Below are 18510 nucleotides of genomic sequence, written 5' to 3'. Positions count from 1 at the left end.
AAGGTCACACTTTACTTTGAACTCACAATGTTCAGTCTGACTCTTTCTCCATACATAACAGTAACACCGCCTCAAAAACGGCCATAACCAATTTCTACCCCTAAGTGTCTAAATGAGATTGAAGAACAAAGGAACCTGGGAATAGAAATTTAAAGAATGGGTTTTTCATTGGCAAAGGAACTTTTGGGAGGGAGAATAAGGAGGCCACATACTCCTTGGAAAATAAGTGTCTGAATAGGGAATAGGAGCTGAGGGATCTGGGGGTACAGATACATAAATCACTAAAAGTAGCGATGCATGTTAATAAAGCCATTTTTTTTAAAGCAAATAAAGCATTGAGATTTATTTCGAGAGATAGAATTGAAAAGCAGAGAAGTTATGTTAAATTTGTATAAAACCTTGGTTAGACCACACTTGGAATACTGTGTATAGTTCTGGGATCTATATTATAAAAAGGACTTTGAGGCACACTGGAGAAGGTGCAAAAAAGATTTACTAGAATGATATCACTGAGAGGTTATACCTATCAGGAAAGATTGAATAGGCTGAAGACTAGAAAAGAGAAGACTGAGGAATGACCTGGTCTTTAAGAATATCAGCGAGTGGCTCAGTTGGCATAATCCTTGCCTCTGGGTCAGAAGGTTGTGGGTTCAAGTCCCACTCCAGAGATTTGAGCATAAAAATCAGTGGAGTGCTGCACTGTCGGAGATGGTGTCTTTTGGATGAGATGTAATAAACCGAAGCCCTGACTGCTCTCTCAGGTGGACATTAAAGATCCCATGGCACTATTTTGATGAAGAGCTGGGGAATTATCCCCAGTGTCCTGGCCAATATTTTTCCTTCAACCAAAAGCACAAAAAAAGCAAATTATCTGGTTATTATTGTTATGTCTTTAGGTGCTCTAATAATGACTCCACGAGGCAATGTGTTGTACATGAACTGTAGTGACCTTAGTCCTTTATTGATAACTCCAGAGTGAGGATCACACATGGTGACCTGCCTTTTATACTAGGCCAGGCATACCTGTACAGGTAACCTGCAAGTCTCCCACTGCGGTGCCCTCTGGTGGCTCACCTTATAATAGTACTACCACGTAGGATACATGACAATTATCACATTGCTGTTTGTGGGAGCTTGCTGTATGCAAATTGGCTGCCGCATTTCCTACTTTACAACAGTACTACACCTCAAAAAGTACGTCATTGGCTATAAATCACTTTGAGACGTCCGGTGGTCATGAAAGGTGCTATATAAATATAAGTCTTTCTTATTATCAGGCGAAACCAGAACTAGCGGCCATAAAAATAAGATAGTCACTAATAAATCCAATAAGTAATTCAGGAGGAACTTCTTTACCAAGAGAGTGGTTAGAATGTGGAACATGCTACCACAAGGAGTAGTTGAGTTGAATGGCATAGATGTATCTAAGAGAAGCTCGATAAGCTCATGAGGGAGAAAGTAATAGAAGGATATGTTAATGGGGTTAGATGAAGAGGAATGGGAGGAGGCTCTTGTGGAACATAAATACTGGCAGGGACCTGTTGGGCCGAAAGGCCTGTTCCTGTGCTGTAAATATAGAAGGTGATAAAGTGCATAAAATTAAGATTTTATTGTATTATACTGCTCTACTCTCCGTGTTATGCAATGAGCTGGTAATATTAATTTGCGATAAAAAACATGATTGACAGGAAATGTTAATCATAGATCCAGATTACACCCTTAAGTATTTGTCCCTTGTCTATGGACTCCCAGCAGTTTCACGATGTAATATAATACTGACAGTGTAAATAGGGGTTACAAATATATATGATGAAAATCTGTATATTTAAGTAGTATATATTTGGATCAGAGTGTGTTTAGAGTAGGTATGCACTTATCATGCCATAAATTGAGGACACCAACTTTATAGTGCAAATTACAAAATGGGCAGGACCTGGAAGACATTCCTATAACAATCAAGCCAAAAGGCATCTGTGAGCCTTGACCTAACTGATTACATGAACTCAAAAGAATGCTGTATTTGCTGCAGTGGGTTTAAAGTTATGATTTAATCACAATGATTGAGATCGCATTCAAAATGCTTGTGACATTAATTTCAATTCAGCCCACGCAGAATGAAATGGACAGAATGCAAGATTATTATCCACCAGCATAGCAGTTTCCATAGTGATTCTCCATGGCAGAGATGACTTTGTTCTCTCAAGTCTGCTTTTATTGGCTGGTTGAAGAGGTTTATTTTACAAATGCAGCTGATGCTTTTAAGGAGCGCAGAAGTGAGTTTAAGGAAGAAAAGAGACATTAAGAAATCCGGAATTCAATTTGTATTATTTTCAAAAGGTGAGGAATCAGTGCTGGGCTGTTAAACACTTTTCACTTTTGAACCCCAATGCCCACTGTGACAGACCCATCTGTCCGGTTTTAGAATATAAGAATTTCTACATTATCTATATATTGTTAGCAATTTTTAGCTTGTCAATACTGTAACAAGTTTTGATGTCTTCTGGCACCATTTTTGGGACACCTTTGGGAGAAGGTATCAAATGCATATCTAGTGTCCGGCTTCCCAAACCTATTCGAATAATGACATTCTGACTTTTTTTTCTTCTCTGATGTGCCTAATTATGTTTTGAGAAATCATGTATGTCTACGGACTAGCTATGTGTACGAGTGGTTTTCTCACTCCTTTGTGTACATTGTTGTCTGGTGACATGTAATCTGAATTAATGAGGCCAGGTTGTCTGATCTTGTCATTAATCAGACAAAGAGTGGAGGGCAAACAACTGACCATTCATGCACTTTCTATCCAGAATCATGTTGCTGTTCAAAAGCTTAAGAGAGAAGAGAATAGAGGGATATCGGGGCAGGGTAGGAAGAGGTAATTAGTGTGGAGTATAAACACCGACATAGACTAGTTAGGCCAGATGGCCTGTTTTGTGTGGTGTAAATTCTACGTAATTCAATTACATAGAGGAAACGCTTCAAGGACACCCTCAAAGCCTTCTTGAAAAGGTGCAACATCCTCACCTGGGAATCCCTGGCCCAAGACCGCTCAAATTGGAGAAGAAGCATCTGGGAAGATGCCAAACACCTTGAGTCTCTTCACCAGGAGCACACAGAAGCCAAGGGCAAACAGCGGAAGGAGCTCACGACAACCCAAGCACCCCACCCACCCGTCCCATCAACCACCACCTGCCTCACCTATGACAGAGACTGTAGATCCCACATTGGTCTCATCAGTCACCTGAGAACTCATATTAGTGTGGAAGCAAGTCATCCTTGACTCAGAGGGACTGCCTAAGAACAAGATTTCAATGTAAAAGCTTAATCACATCTGCCAATAGCCTACTTCCTCCACTCTCTGGCTTTGAAATCTATTTGGATTTGTCAGATCTCAGTATTTGCCTTTTACACCAGCATGATTTCAAAGAGAAGAAAAATATATAATTAAGCTGAGTCTTGGTTCTACAGTGATTTCATAGTTTGTTGCTCCACTATTCATGCTGGGGGGTTGTGGGGTACTTCATGGATGTATGGTCCAAAGTCACTGAAGAGAACTGTAAAGATTTTAAGAGCTTTCATTATTGCAACAGTAACTACGCTCCAAGAGTACTTCATTGGCTGTAAAGCACTTTGAGACGTCCGGTAATCATGATAGGCACTACATAAATGCAAGTCTTTCTTTCTTGTTTTTATTTTGAAGCAGATACTGTAAGTGAATTATTGTAATTTAGCAAAATCTGCCTTTGTGGCTCTCGTTTCCATTTCATCGTGCAAACTTGATTTGTAGTTCATAGCCTGAGTCACGTGGGTTATGACTGTGGTGGTTCAATTGTAGAGATCAAGATTAAATGATATGCAAAGCATACCCCAAGTGGTAACAGGGTTCCTACGAAGCCCATGATCTCAGTTATAAAGTCACATTTCACTTCACAGAGCTTGCCTATGTAAGTGGGCTTTTGCTTTGGGCATGAGCAAAAAGTATTGAGATGTAGCCTGAATCATAACACCAGCATCAAGTAATCCCAGGTCAGCCAGAGGCGCATAAAGCTCCCCCTGTTCTGCTCAAACAATATACCACAACCATGCTTCAAAAGACTGCATGCTGCCTTACAAATGTGAATTTTCCATTTTGCTTCCCAGCTCTCCTTATGGTCCTGCTGTGCAAGATTGCGGGTTCAGAGCCACAGCCACTGTAAATGGACTGAGAACGGTGAAACTCACTTCGTAAGGGATTTTTTACAGTCCCTTACAAAGAGAAGAGATTTCATTCCCATCTGTCTCAGCTGCATTCAAGCTGAGAGATGAAAGGATAGTTTGCTGACCTACATTTCCAGTCTCACTTAGTGATATATCTTCTTTTCAGGATTTTACACCTTTGGTCATTCTAGGCGAGAACTTCCGCAGACCCTATTGAACAAGCGCAAGGGAGGTAGAGAGGGACTTCTGTCCACTGCTTTGCTCTGCAGGTGACCCTGTCCAAAATCCTGGAGATGGGAGTCATATAAACATTCAGGATGGATGTCCTGCACCTGTAGAGGCACCCGTCCCTTTTTGTTGCCAGAAACTCGGAATGGCACCCTGTACTGAAGCCTAATTTGGGTTGAAGATGATTGATTGCTACGTCTTCTTCACTTTAAGTCACACTTAAGGCTCACAGTGGGACAAATGTCTGCTCTCAGAATTCTCAGGCTAGCTGAGGAATGCCCCCAGGATGTAGGAGAAGTCAGCAGAAAAGACCATCTCCCTACCCCACTCAGGATTTCCATCTTCTCTTAAATGGGGATGTGTCCCAAATTGTCGTGTCCCTCTCTCCTCCCCTCCGTCCCCCACCCCCCTGCCCCCCCAACTCAGGGACGTGTACAGACTCTCGCATTGATGGTTTTCTTGCTTGTTAAGCAGCAATTCACTAGATTTGAGCAAACTTTCTCAGGGTTAACTGCGTGCGCACATTGCACAAAATGATGCTCAAATAAAATTTTCTGTTGTGAGGTTTGCTATCACAAGTAATTGGCTTTGTCCTCTTGGGGCTCAGGCATATCTGAGGAAACATAAGGTAGCACATTGTAAAGTCCTTACTCTACAGCATGAAACCACACGAGGCACATTCTGGGGACAAGGTCACTCTGTGACCTTAACTCTTTATTCACAGGACTTCAAAGACGATGACTCTGTGTGGGACCTCCCTTTTTATACCTGTGTGATCAGGTAAGGAGTGTCTCCCACAAGTTCACCCCTTGTGGTCAAGGTGTGCATCTACATTGAGTGTATACAGTAATACAGTGGTGTTACATTGTGGTTACGTACATGACACACATGATGAGTACACGTGAAGAGTTTGAAATGTTGTTTTTGCACAAGATAGTGCATTTATTTTTCATGATACATCATAATCAGTGTTTTAAATGCTGAAACTCAATTATTAGCAAAATAAAGACTTTAAAGTATAATTATGTAAACTAGTGGGAACATGGTCATCTCTCCAAACAGTGCCGGAAAAAAAATTCCGCCGTTACCATCTCCATTATTAATTCTTCAAAGCAGGCATGATAAAAATAAAGCATTTTCATCTAATGTGTATCATTTTGTTTATTTTTCAGCTATAGTATTGCCAGCTGATTCTTCCCAAGCTGAAAAAAATATATATTACAATCTGGTATGCTGAAGGCATTAATGTGCATCTATGGTTTGCTCCTGTCAAATATATGGGGGACTGATACGTTAAAGTTAATTGAATGCAGAACCATTGCTGTCATTCTTTCCAGTTGCATCGCCAATGCTTAGCTGGACAAATTATTAATTTTCATCAATCATGGATCACTCAAAGTGCTTGGGACTAACATCCTACATAAGTGGAAAAACTGTCAATTGCTGACGACTTCATGTAGCTGAGAGAAATGCAGTTTATAATATTCTTTGTTCTAGTTTATCTTTAAAGGGCTGTGGTACATACTTGCTAAATTGGAGCGAAATGAATAGTCAGTCTGAGGTTTTCAGGTGGATGAAGCTATTCAGAGGATCCATGGTAACATTTGCCACATCAGAAGTGAGCAACTGTTTCACAGATCAGTTTTTTGTTGAGGGCGAGTGCAGAAGTGTCTTTGTTGTTTTGATATTAATAATAACATTTGTAATTACTGTAAATACTGTTTGTTTATGTGTGTAATTTGTTAGAAATAACCAATGTAAGGCTATCTCTGGTCACTTTAATAATCAGGATCAACTGTAAACCAGTCTGGTGGGTATATTGTGTTTAGTCAGAGCTTAAGATGGAATGTAACACACTAGTTATACAGCAAAACATACGACCATGACAAATGGCTGGTACCCAATCTGATCGGACAAACGGCTGGCGCACGTGAGCAGTTTTCTGGCTTGCAGCCTTTCTTTCTCTTGTCCAGAGCTTTCTTCGGTAAAGCATGGGATCACTCTCAAAGAGTGTTCGACCAGCCCAACTTTGGTCCTTCCCTCCACCATTTGAAGGGAATAAGCCCTCAGGGTGTTATTTTTACTGTGGTTTAGGGGTGAGCCTGGAGTAGGATATTGACAACACATTTTGGCCTATAGAGGTTCCCCATAAAACTCAATACCCAATGGGGCTTCGATATCTTTGTCTAAACTTGCCGATGAAGACCCACCCTGTAGGAGGGGTCTTCACAACCATCACACATCTTTTCTTGTTTATATTTTTGAAGGCCAATTCCTCCATCCGGACTCTATTATCTTATCCTGCCTTGTCCTCCCAATGCATTCTCAGGCACAACCTTGGGCCATTAAAAGTGAGGCCCTTTGTTAGAGCTGTCTCACTCCAGCTGACCATCATGGAGACTCTAACTCCCTATTTCTTCTATTCTATGTCTTTTATAATAATTAACTTTTAATTATCTTTGCAAGCAGTTTTGTTAAACAAACTCCAAATTCTATCTTAGCATTATAATTGGCCAAATTAAAGATTATGTCAATATTTTATGTATTCTCCAATCTAACTCATTTAAAAACACAGTCTCGATGCAAGTCTTCCTAGGAAAGCAAAACTTTAGCATTCTCGGGTAAAACATAGGTTATGCATTAACGCTTTACTTGTCGAGCAGAAACATACAATCAGTTAAACACAGTATTTCTTTTTAGGTATCCATAATTTCTAACAAATGTTCAACAAATTTGTTGGTTTGACGGCTAAACTGCAGTCTGATAAGAGTGACTTTTTTATTTTCCAAAGTTGAAGAGATCATGTGGTAGCAGCATGGGATACATACAGTAAGCTGGCGTTCAATGGAAAGGAAAATCAGGCGGGGTGTGTAATGAGCTACGAATCCGACACCGCTGAAGTTGAAAGTTCCACCCAGGAAATTCCCACATGCGGCAACGAAATGAATGACCAATTAGTTTACATTTTTATTTGAAGGCAAAATATTGCAGCAGAAATCCAGGAGAACTTCCTACTCTTCTTCAAATAATGACATGGATCAGAATGCTCTGGTGATAATTACAAAGGGATGGCTCCTCAGTTTGTTATCTTAGCTGAGGGAGTGCAATTCCTACAATTAAACCTTTCCTCATTGCTGCAAAAGACCTCCAGCCTGAAGAACTGAAGCACAAGAATGGGGCTTCAACTCACAGCCCTACACTGACTGACCCAAGAAAACATTTATATGGAAACTCACTTCATGTGTTTTATACTATCTGTTATTATACAAATTTGAGCATTATATACCTGTACTGGTCCACAGTCTGCTACTTATACCAGTTGAGTGACTGTTTATCTCTTTCAAGCGCTTCTATGTCATTATTGTAGGCATATTTTCATCAGTTGTTACAATGCATCTGATCTCGTACAAAAATTTAACTTGTGCTTTAAAAACGGGCAGGAAAAAATTCAGGCATTGTCTATGCTGGGTCATTTCACTCCCAAAGTCATTAAATTTGTTGAAATTTGTTAAAATAAATGACATGTTCGAGACAAATTAAGGCATTTCACCAGCTGCTCCAGTTTATCTCCAAATCTGGTAACATCTGCTAACAATATTATTCCTATTTAGCAGAACATATGTCACGAAAAATAAAAAGGCTGTTGGTAGCACCCGATACCAGTAATCACTTGCTGGTTTTATTTAATGAAGCTGTTAAGTAGATCTAAAGGAAGTAATTAATATACTTAGCTAAAAAAATAAAAGGTCACATTTTTCCAATGCACTCAGAGGCGGGAGTTCGTGGCGTTGGTGAGGCCTACAAAAGACCCAGCAGCAGCGAGAGGCGGCGGCAGTCAGAGGCGGGAGTTCGTGGCGTTGGTGAGGCCTACAAAAGGCCCAGCTTGTGCAGCTCCAGCCGGGAAAAAAAGCAAAAAAGAAGTAGAAAGAAATCAAAAGGTGACGTCACAGCCAAAGGGGTAAGTGATTGGCTGGTGATTGGTGAGTAACTTCTCTTTTTTTTTATATCAGTAAGTAACCTGTTAACAGTGTTGTCGCCAAATTGAGTGTATCTAAGGGTTAAGTCATGGCAGGAGAGCTTGGTCATGTGATATGCTCCTCCTGTACTATGTGGGAACTCAGGGACACTTCCGGTGTCCCTGACGACTACGTGTGTGAGAAGTGTGTCCGCCTCGAGCTCCTGACGGACCGCGTTGCGGAATTGGAGCTGAAGGTGGATTCACTCTGGAGCATCCACGATGCTGAGAATGACGTGAGTAGCACGTGTAGCGAGTTGGTCTTACCGCAGGTGAAAGGTCCACAGCTAGATAGGGAATGGAAGACCAGCAGGAAGAGCAGTACAAGAAAGGTAGTGCAGGGGTCCCCTGCGGTCATCCCCCTGCAAAACAGATACACCGCTTTGAGTACAGTTGAGAGGGCTGATTCATCAGGGGAGGGCAGCAGCAGCCAAGTTCATGGCACTATGGCTGGCTCTGCTACACAGGAGGGCAGGAAAAAGAGTGAGAGCGATAGAGATAGGGGATTCAATTGTAAGGGGAATAGATAGGCGATTCTGCGGCCGCAATCGAGACTCCAGGATGGTATGTTGCCTCCCTGGTGCAAGGGTCAAGGATGTCTCGGAGCGGGTGCAGGACATTCTGAAAAGGGAGGGTGAACAGCCAGTTGTCGTGGTGCACATTGGTACCAATGATATAGGTAAAAAAAGGGATGAGGTCCTACGAGATGAATTTAAGGAGCTAGGAGCTAAATTAAAAAGTAGGACCTCAAAAATAGTAATCTCGGGATTGCTACCAGTGCCATGTGCTAGTCAGAGTAGGAATCGCAGGAAAGCTCAGATGAATACGTGGCTTGAGCAGTGGCGCAGCAGGGAGGGATTCAAATTCCTGGGGCATTGGAACCGGCTCTGGGGGAGGTGGGACCAGTACAAACCGGGCGGTCTGCACCTGGGCAGGACCGGAACCAATGTCCTAGGGGGAGTGTTTGCTAGTGCTGTTGGGGAGGAGTTAAACTAATATGGCAGGGGGATGGGAACCAATGCAGGGAGACAGAGGGAAATAAAATGGAGACAGAAACAAACGACAGAAAGGAGATGAGTAAAAGTGGAGGGCAGAGAAACCCAAGGTAAAAAACAAAAAGGGCCACTGTACAGCAAAATTCTAAAGGGTCAAAGTGTAATAAAAAGGCAAGCCTGAAAGCTCGGTGCCTCAATGCGAGGAGTATTCGGAACACAGGATAGGGTTCTGAGCTAATTAGAGTGGGTGAGAGCTCAGACGAACAGGACCCCAAGAAAGAATGCAAAAGGCAGGAGGCAACAGAGCAGAGTAGCACTGGGGTAAGTGTAAACCACAAGGTGATAGGAAGGGACAATATGTATGAATATAAAGGGGCTGCAGGAGGGGTCAAAACTAAAAATCATGGTTTAAAAACTAGTATTAAAATACTTTACCTAAACGCACGCAGCATTCGAAATAAAGTAAATGAATTGACGGCACAAATCATTACAAATGGGTATGATTTGGTGGCCATTACAGAAATGTGGTTGCAGGGTGGCCAAGACTGGGAATTAAACATACAGGGGTATCTGACAATTCGGAAAGATAGGCAAGAAGGGAAATGAGGTGGGGTAGCTCTGTTAATAAAGGATGATATCAGGGCAGTTGTGAGAGACGATATTGGCTCTAATGAACAAAATGCTGAAATATTGTGGGTGGAGATTAGAGATAGTAAGGGGAAAAAGTCACTGGTGGGCGTAGTTTATAGGCCCCCAAATAATAACTTCACGGTGGGGCGGACAATAATCAAGGGAATAATGGAGGCATGTGAAAAAGGAACGGCAGTATTCATGGGGGATTTTAACCTACATATCGATTGGTCAAATCAAATCGCACTGGGTAGCCTGAAGGAGGAATTCATAGAATGCATACGGGATTGTTTCTTAGAGCAGTATGTTACAGAACCTACAAGGGAGCAAGCTATCTTAGATCTGGTCCTGTGTAATGAGACAGGAATAATAAATGATCTCCTCGTAAAAGATCCTCTCGGAATGAGTGATCACAATATGGTTGAATTTGTAATACAGATTGAGGGTGAGGAAGTAGTGTCTCAAACGAGCGTACTATGCTTAAACAAAGAGGACTACAGTGGGATGAGGGCAGAGTTGGCTAAAGTAGACTGGGAACACAGACTAAATGGTGGAACAATTGCGGAACAGTGGAGGACTTTTAAGGAGCTCTTTCATAGTGCGCAACAAAAATATATTCCAGTGAAAAAGAAGGGCGGTAAGAGAAGGGATAACCAGCCGTGGATAACCAAGGAAATAAAGGAGAGAATCAAATTAAAAACCAATGAGTATAAGGTGGCCAAGGTTAGTGGGAAACTAGAAGTTTGGGAAAATTTTAAACAACAGCAAAGAATGACTAAGAAAGCAATAAAGAAAGGAAAGATAGATTACGAAAGTAAACTTGCGCAAAACATAAAAACAGATAGTAAAAGCTTTTACCAATATATAAAACGGAAAAGAGTGACTAAAGTAAATGTTGGTCCCTTAGAAGGTGAGAAGGGGGATTTAATAATGGAAATGTGAAAATGGCTGAGACATTAAACAATTATTTTGCTTCGGTCTTCACAGTCTTCACAAAAACCATGCCAAAAATTGCTGGTCACGGGAATGTGGGAAGGGAGGACCTTGAGATAATCACTATCACTGAGAGGGTAGTGCTGGACAGGCTAATGGGACTCAAGGTAGTCAAGTCCCCTGGTCCTGATGAAATGCATCCCAGGGTATTAAAAGAGATGGCGGAAGTTATAGCAGATGCATTGGTTATAATCTACCAAAATTCTCTGGACTTTGGGGAGGTACCATCGGATTGGAAAGCAGCTAATATAACGCCTCTGTTTAAAAAAGGGGGCAGTGTAAGGGGTTCTCAGGGAGTGTTGTTGTGCCTTGGGTGTCTCTCTCTGGGCTTCTGCCCTCACAGCTTATGCCTGGCCTGTGAGGTACCCTGAGTGCTGCAAGAGCACCCCTGGAGAGACTGTGTCCACAGCTTATGAAGGGGGTTTTGAGACTCGTGCATCCCCACAGCTTATGCCTAGCCTGTGAGGCACCTGTGAGTGTCAAACACTCCTAACCCCTTCTTCCCTAGCCTGTGACACACAGTTGAGTGTTTGAGGCGCTCCTAGCGTCCCTTACACTGTTCTGATATAAGACTCACAATCAGGAGATGTAATACAATAGAACTGAGACAAGGTGATTCCAAGAGGAACTTAGGCTTCCAATTTATTTGACAAGGTGTATCTCAACAAACAGCAATACACCAACAAAACAATCCCCCTAAATCCCACTAAACGGACACAACGAAAATCTTTACACAAGTTTAGCAGTACAATGCCCATCCTCCCACCTTTCCTGGCCTAACTGAGTTGGGAGTTCCGGGGACCAGAGGTTATACTCACTACTGGATATTCTGCAGTCTGGTGGTTTGTTTCTTCTATCTTCGGTGTCTTCGGACACTGGTTTTCCTTCAGTGTCAAGAGGCTTGCTGGTTGTTGGATCACGAGAGCAGGGAACCACCCACACTATGTCAGAAACCCCTTTTTATAGCCAGATTATCCAGTCCACCTCTCCTGCTGAAATTGATTCTTCCCATTGGTGAGCTTTTTGATTTTGAAAAATGCAGCAGTTTTAGATTATTGCGGGTTTTTTCCACTGATGTTAACCTACTCAAGGTTTGAGTGGGTGTTGATTGCGTTATCCTCCTGTAGCCATTGTGTAGGCCCTTGGGTTGTTTTGGGTTCCTTAGTTTTCTGAAGGTCTGCATAATTTCCTTCCATAGTGTAAACATGGGGAAGACAATAGCCCGATAATGGCTATGGGTCAGTCCCACAGTTTTCGAGCAAGTGCTCTTCCATTGGCTTGAGAGCCCCATGCTTCGGGCTGACTCTGTCCCACCATTGGCCCTCCGGTGTCCTCCCCCGTCCAATCACTGCTCTGCCAATGTCAAACCGTCTCGGTTTCAATTCACAGCACAGACCGATCCCACAGCCCTTTTCCTTCTGGGTAAAATGAGGGGGTTTTCGTCCTCCCCTACATAATCCCCCATCTGACACAGTCAGACACCACTCGAGTGTGTCAAAGTTCAAGGTGGTGAGAAAACCCTAGGTCTGCCAAATTGCCCAACTTTCCCCAGTTTAACTCTGAACTGATCCCGTCGATATATATCGTAATTCCTTTTAACGCGGTGCAAAACACAGAATCCAACAGGTTACAACATACGACAGCAATATACATATATGTACTTAAGGTTACAGCAGCAATTGTACATTGAGTCTCATTTCAGTCTGAACCGTAAAACAAAGAAACCTGCCTTGCAAACTCCCCAGGGGCCATGTATGAAAACACAATCATCCCTGGGAATAACAAAACCGCCTAAGTGTCGCGGTCAAGCTTTGTTTACACGCCTTGAGTGTTTAGCAATGGCTCTCCTGTCTGTGTAGTAGCCTCAGGAACTGCTTTCTTTTTCTTTTTTCTCCTGAGCTTACAGCTTGGAACTAGCAGATAAGCTACAATCAGGAGTTGGCCGATTACTAAGGCATGCGATCCCACCCAGATCCACACAGGGATGTCTGCGCGTATCCCCAAATCCCACCATGCTGGGGGTTTAATCTGGGCAATCTCCCCTGGTAGAATTTCAGTTTTCTGCTCCATGGTGTAAAAATGTTTTTGAGACAAATCCACTGCCTGGAGGAGGGCTTTAAGTTTCTCAGGTAGTGGGGCAATGGGATAGCCAAAATGGGCGACATATTGTTGTAGGTGGCTGAGGTTGTTTTGTACCGTGAGGTGAATCGTGGAAGGTTCAGGGATGGGTGTGATTCTGGTGTGTGCCACTTGAACCTCTGCCCTGGGTTTAAAGTAAAAACTGCTGTACGGTATTAGACACCACCTTCCCGGTCCGTGTTCATACCGTTGGGCACTTGTGGTGACACAATATGTCCCACCGCCGACATATGCTACCTATGGAGGCATGTGGTTAGGGGCCATTACCTCCATTGTGCAATTGATAGGCTCTGCCCCAGCAGTGCTGAACCCGCATTGTGGCCTTGCAAAAGCGTTCAAGTGCTGGGGGCACAGGATTACCTATGCTCCCCTGCTCCGACAACCCGAGAGGTCTGTACCTGTCACAGTGTGCTCCCACATTGTGACATAAGGTGGGACCTCTTGGAATCGAACATGCACCCCTCCATGAATGACTCTCCCATTCTCCACTCGGTACAGAGGTGCTGGTCGTGGGGATGCCCCCATCGCAGGCATCCTGACCACCACACCCATGATAGTATGGTTTGACTTTCCACAGTCCACCACTACCGGAAACATTATCATAAGGGTGCAGTGCTGCTAAGTGCTGGTTGCTGATCCAGGAGAGGACCTGTCCCTGTCTCAGATCCTCGAGGTTACTCCGTCCCTCTCCCAGCAACCAGGCCCCATAGAGCATGCACATCTCATTTTGGGCAGCTTGATCGGAGGTGTTTCTATCCTCCCGAATCAAGGCGTTTACAGCCCTGGCCTGTGCCTCCAATTGAGAGATAATCTCCTTTAAGTGAACTGTCATTGCCACCTCTTCGTGGAGCGCGGATCCCACTACAGTATTCTCGTCCCCCAGGATTTTGCGCAACTGATTCTTTAACCCATTTATCTGGAGGGCCAGCTGCATGTTATCCAAACTGTTTATGGAGGACGCCCCGGTGTTAAACCCCGTGAAAATGTCATTTAAAGTGCCACGCCTCTGCCTGCCTGATTCGGCCCTATCCCACTGTTTATACAAGTCTGTCACTCTCACTCTGGAAGTGGCCACAGTGATCTCCGGGCAGGGGATGGAGGCCTCTCCGTAGGTAAAGTCCTTATGGTTGGAGTACTTGGTGGAGTTCGATCCCAACCACGCAGGCCATCTCCCCTCGTGGGAGTAGGTGACCCGGCCATCCGCCGCCGGAGTCCCTTCTCCTGTGGTCACTGTCGGCGCTCTGCCCCCGGAGCATCCGAAAACCAGGGAGTCCTCGGTGTCCCCTCGGTGCCCGGTGCAGATCCTTAGCGATACCAGCATCACTAACGTCCAGTAGGGAGGTATTGACATCTGAAAGGCAAGAAGAACATGGCCTTGCCTTGAGAGACCTCTCCAGGCTCGGCCCACTTAACATGTTCTGAACATAAAATGCTGTCCTCAACCGTCACTGCCTTACCTAAACACATATGCACACAACACAAAGTAACAAAACAGGAAGGGAAAATATATACACCGCCATCCGTCCCCGGGTGGCCAGGCTACATCCTGTCACTGTACAGGCGTCGTCGACCACTCAGCTGACCGTACCCTGGGGACCAGGATGCCCTCCGCTGAGAGGCTCGTATAGTCCCCCTTAATGAGTCTTGTGCTGCCCTCCAAGGCCCTCCCGAGCCCCGGATAATCGGTGGGAGACCCTTGCTAGCGCAACAGAGCACCCTCCCTGTTGTCTTTCGCCTTCTCATTCTGGGGCGGGGAGCTAAGTAAACAGGGGACCACTGCGCCCTGGGCTGTGGCACTCTGTCACTCCTCCTTACTGTCAGTGCAGAGTCCCACGTTATGGGCTGCAATGCTATCTCCTCCACCTCTTGGGCTAGCCCCAGCTGACCCACCACGGGAGGTTCAGCTTCCCCTCGGACCTTGCTAATGGTAGAGCCTTTCTCCCTACTTCTGTTAGTGGGCTGGGAACCTCTACCCAGTGGTGGGATAGCCTTACAGGAGCAGTGAACCAGCCTTGGCTGTAGAGCTTCGGGGCCCGCTGCCTTCTCTGGAGCCTCCAAATCCACCGGGGCCTGTTCTTCCCCCAGTGCCTGATTTCCTTCCCTTGCTCGTCCCCTCTTTTTTTTTACCTCTTTTGGGATCAAACAATTTACACTGATTAATGTGATACCACGTCACCCGGCGAGGCAATCGAACCGCATAGACCACAGGGCTAGCCTTGTCGAACATGCTGTATGGTTCCAGATACAGTGGTTCAAATACCCCGACCCGGGCAAAGCTTCTCACCATCACCTGGTCGCCCACCTCCCAATCATGGTGACTGCGGGGTTCCAGCAGCAGCCGATTGGCACGGTGCTATTTACCCATGTTGTTGGCCGCCTGCCAGTGAATCTGTTGAGGCTGTTCAAACAGATTCCTGACGGATCTGAGATTCCTCTCGAAGCTGCCCTTCGGAGAGAACCGGCGCCAACACATGCACTGGTGTTCTCATGATCCGGCCCGTCATCAGCTCATGGGGTGAGTACCCTGTGCTCTTTGACTGACTGGCCCGGATTCCCATGAGGACCAACGGTAAGACCTCCACCCACTTGTTCGGTGAGTCTCCCGTCTCCTTGCGCAGCCTTTCCTTTAGGGTCCGGTTCAGGCGTTCTACGGGGCCTGAGGACTGAGGGTTGTCGGCGACATGCCATTTGACTCTTATCCCCAGCACCTTTAGGGTGGCCTGCATCACCTGGCCGGTGAAGTGGCTTCCCCGGTCGGACTCCATGATTTGAGGTAGACCCCACCGAGAGAACACCTCCCTCACCAGGATTTTTGCAGTCCCCATTGCGGTAGCTGTTCGGCAAGGGAAGGCTTCCACCCACTTGGAAAACACATCCACCAGGACGAGGCAGTATTTATAACCTGCCTGGGCGGCCGGTAGGGGTCCGATGTAGTCGATCTGGATCGACTGCCATGGTCCCTCTACCCGCCTGACGTGTCCCATAGACACCTTCCTTTTCTGAGGGTCTGGGTTGTTTGCAGCACAAACCAGACAGCCCACACAGAAGTTGCGGACGTCTTCCCGGAGGCCTGGCCACCACCCTGCCTTTTCTACCCGTTGCCAGGTAGATTCCGGCCCAGGGTGTCCCGCACCTGGACCCTCATGGGCCAGCTGAAGGAATTCCCTCTAGTGTTGTGGCGGCACTACCCATTTGTCCCCTTTAAACAACATGCCTTCCCGTACAGCAATATCTGCAGCACTGTATGGGTCCTCCACCTTTTCCTCCTTTTTGATAGCAGCCAAGGCAGCCTTCAGGACCGGATCCTGCATCTGGACTACTTTAAGGTCCGGGGCCGCAGCCGCCCCTACACTCCCTTGTGTCCCTGGCTTGCTTCTTGCTGCTGCTATCCTGCCTGCCTTGTATGGGTCCCATGGGCGACCTGTACGAGCACCTTCCCTTGCCAGCAGGTCTGCCTGCTGGTTACCTTCCCCCCGTGGCTCAGTTTTGGAGTGGGTCTTTACCTTATGGATATATACATCCCCGGTTTCTCCCACTGCAGCCACGATCTTTTCTAGCAGGGGTTTGGTCACAAGGGGCTTCCCATCCGCAGAGGTGTACCCCCGGCGTTACTAAATTACCAGATACTCTGTACACGAATTGCAAGTGAACATGCTGTCCGAGCAAATCGTGTATGGGGTAGGGAATTCCTTGGGGTGTGTGACCACAAACATCACCGCCGAGAGTTCCGCCTGCTGAGTGCTCAGGGTGCATGGGAGTTTAAGAGCCAAGGCAATCCCTGCCTTGGGATCCCAAGCTCCGCAGCCCGTGAGTCTTGTACCCGTGGACACTGAACTGGAGCCATCAACGTAGATCTCGTGGCCTGTGGGGTGTATCCCTGCCCGAAATCCAAAGTTGATGTCCCATACCCCCTCCACAGAGCATCTATGCGGCTGCCCTGGATAGATTAAATTTGCTGCGAGCCTGGGCTCGCAGAGGCCCTTGACCTTTAAAGTCATTTGGGAGAGGAGGAGGGTCCAGCGAGTGATTCGAGCACTGCTCACTGTCCCGTCCTTAATCCTCCCGTCCAACAGCATCTGCGTCGGGGTATGATGTGTGAGGAGTGTCATGGGGGATATTCCGGTAAAGATCTGAGCTCTCTTTACTGCCCAGTGCGTGGCAAGCAAATGCCTCTCACAATTGGAGTATCCCTTTTCTACCTCCGTGAGGACCCTGGAGGAGTACACCACTGGTCTCAGCTGACCGTTTCACTCCTGGAGCAACACTGCACTTAAGCTGTCACCACTGGCTGCCACCTCCAGGAAGAATTCCTCCCCCCCCCCCCCCCATCAATTGCCCCTAGGGCTGATGCTACCTGCAGGTCTCTCTTAAGATGGACAAATGCTGCCTCACAGCCCTCGTCCCATTCCCACTCGACCCCCTTATGGAGGAGTCTGAGCAGAGGGGCAGCAGTGGCTGCATCGTCCTCGATGAAGTCCCTACAGTAGCCAGTGATTCCCAGGAAAGACCTTACCCCCCGACACATCCCTAGGGACAGGGAGTTCCTGCACTGCCTTTCTTCTAGCCTCATCAATGGCCCTTTCTCCTGCCCTTATCGTCAGGCCCAGGAATTTTACCTCTCCTAGACCTATCTGGGCTTTCTTGGGGTTAACTTTAAAACCCCCTTTCTTCAGTAAGACCAGCAGTTCAGCCAGCAGTGGACCATGTTCCTCACTGCTGTCTGTGAACAACAACAGGTCGTCCACATACTGGACCAGCTGGTGTGGTTGGCTGAAGCCTTTTATGCAGTTCGCCATGCATTGGTGAAAGATACTGGGACTATTGTGAAAACACTGTGGGAGGCAGCTCCATGTATACTGCTGTTCCTGGAAGGTGAAGGCAAACTTGTACTGGTCTTCCCTCCATACAGGGATAGACCAGAACCCGTTGGATATGTCCAACACTGTGAACGTGGTTGCGGATGCAGGGATTTCCCCTTTCAGATCTGCAACCGCCGCTACTGTGGGAGCACAAGCTGGGATGTTTTATTGAGCACCCTATAATTCACCGTAGCCCTCCAAGAATTGTCCGGTTTCCTAACCGGCCAAAGCGGGGAGTTGACATGGGTGGCTATGGGTCTCAAAACACCCTGCTCGACAAGCGAGCTTAAAGCTGTCTCCAAGTCTGCTTCTGCCTCTCGGGGAAAGCCATACTGCTTTTGCGGGCGGGACATGGGATCCCCATCTATTCTAACCTCCATTCCTGTGACTCTCCCACAATCATGTTTATGGGTGGCAAATGCTGCAAGATTTGCTTGCACATAGGCCCGGTACT

Source organism: Pristiophorus japonicus, chromosome 8 (assembly GCF_044704955.1).
Source record: "Pristiophorus japonicus isolate sPriJap1 chromosome 8, sPriJap1.hap1, whole genome shotgun sequence".
NCBI lineage: Eukaryota > Metazoa > Chordata > Chondrichthyes > Pristiophoridae > Pristiophorus > Pristiophorus japonicus.
This window is presented reverse-complemented; position numbering follows the sequence as displayed.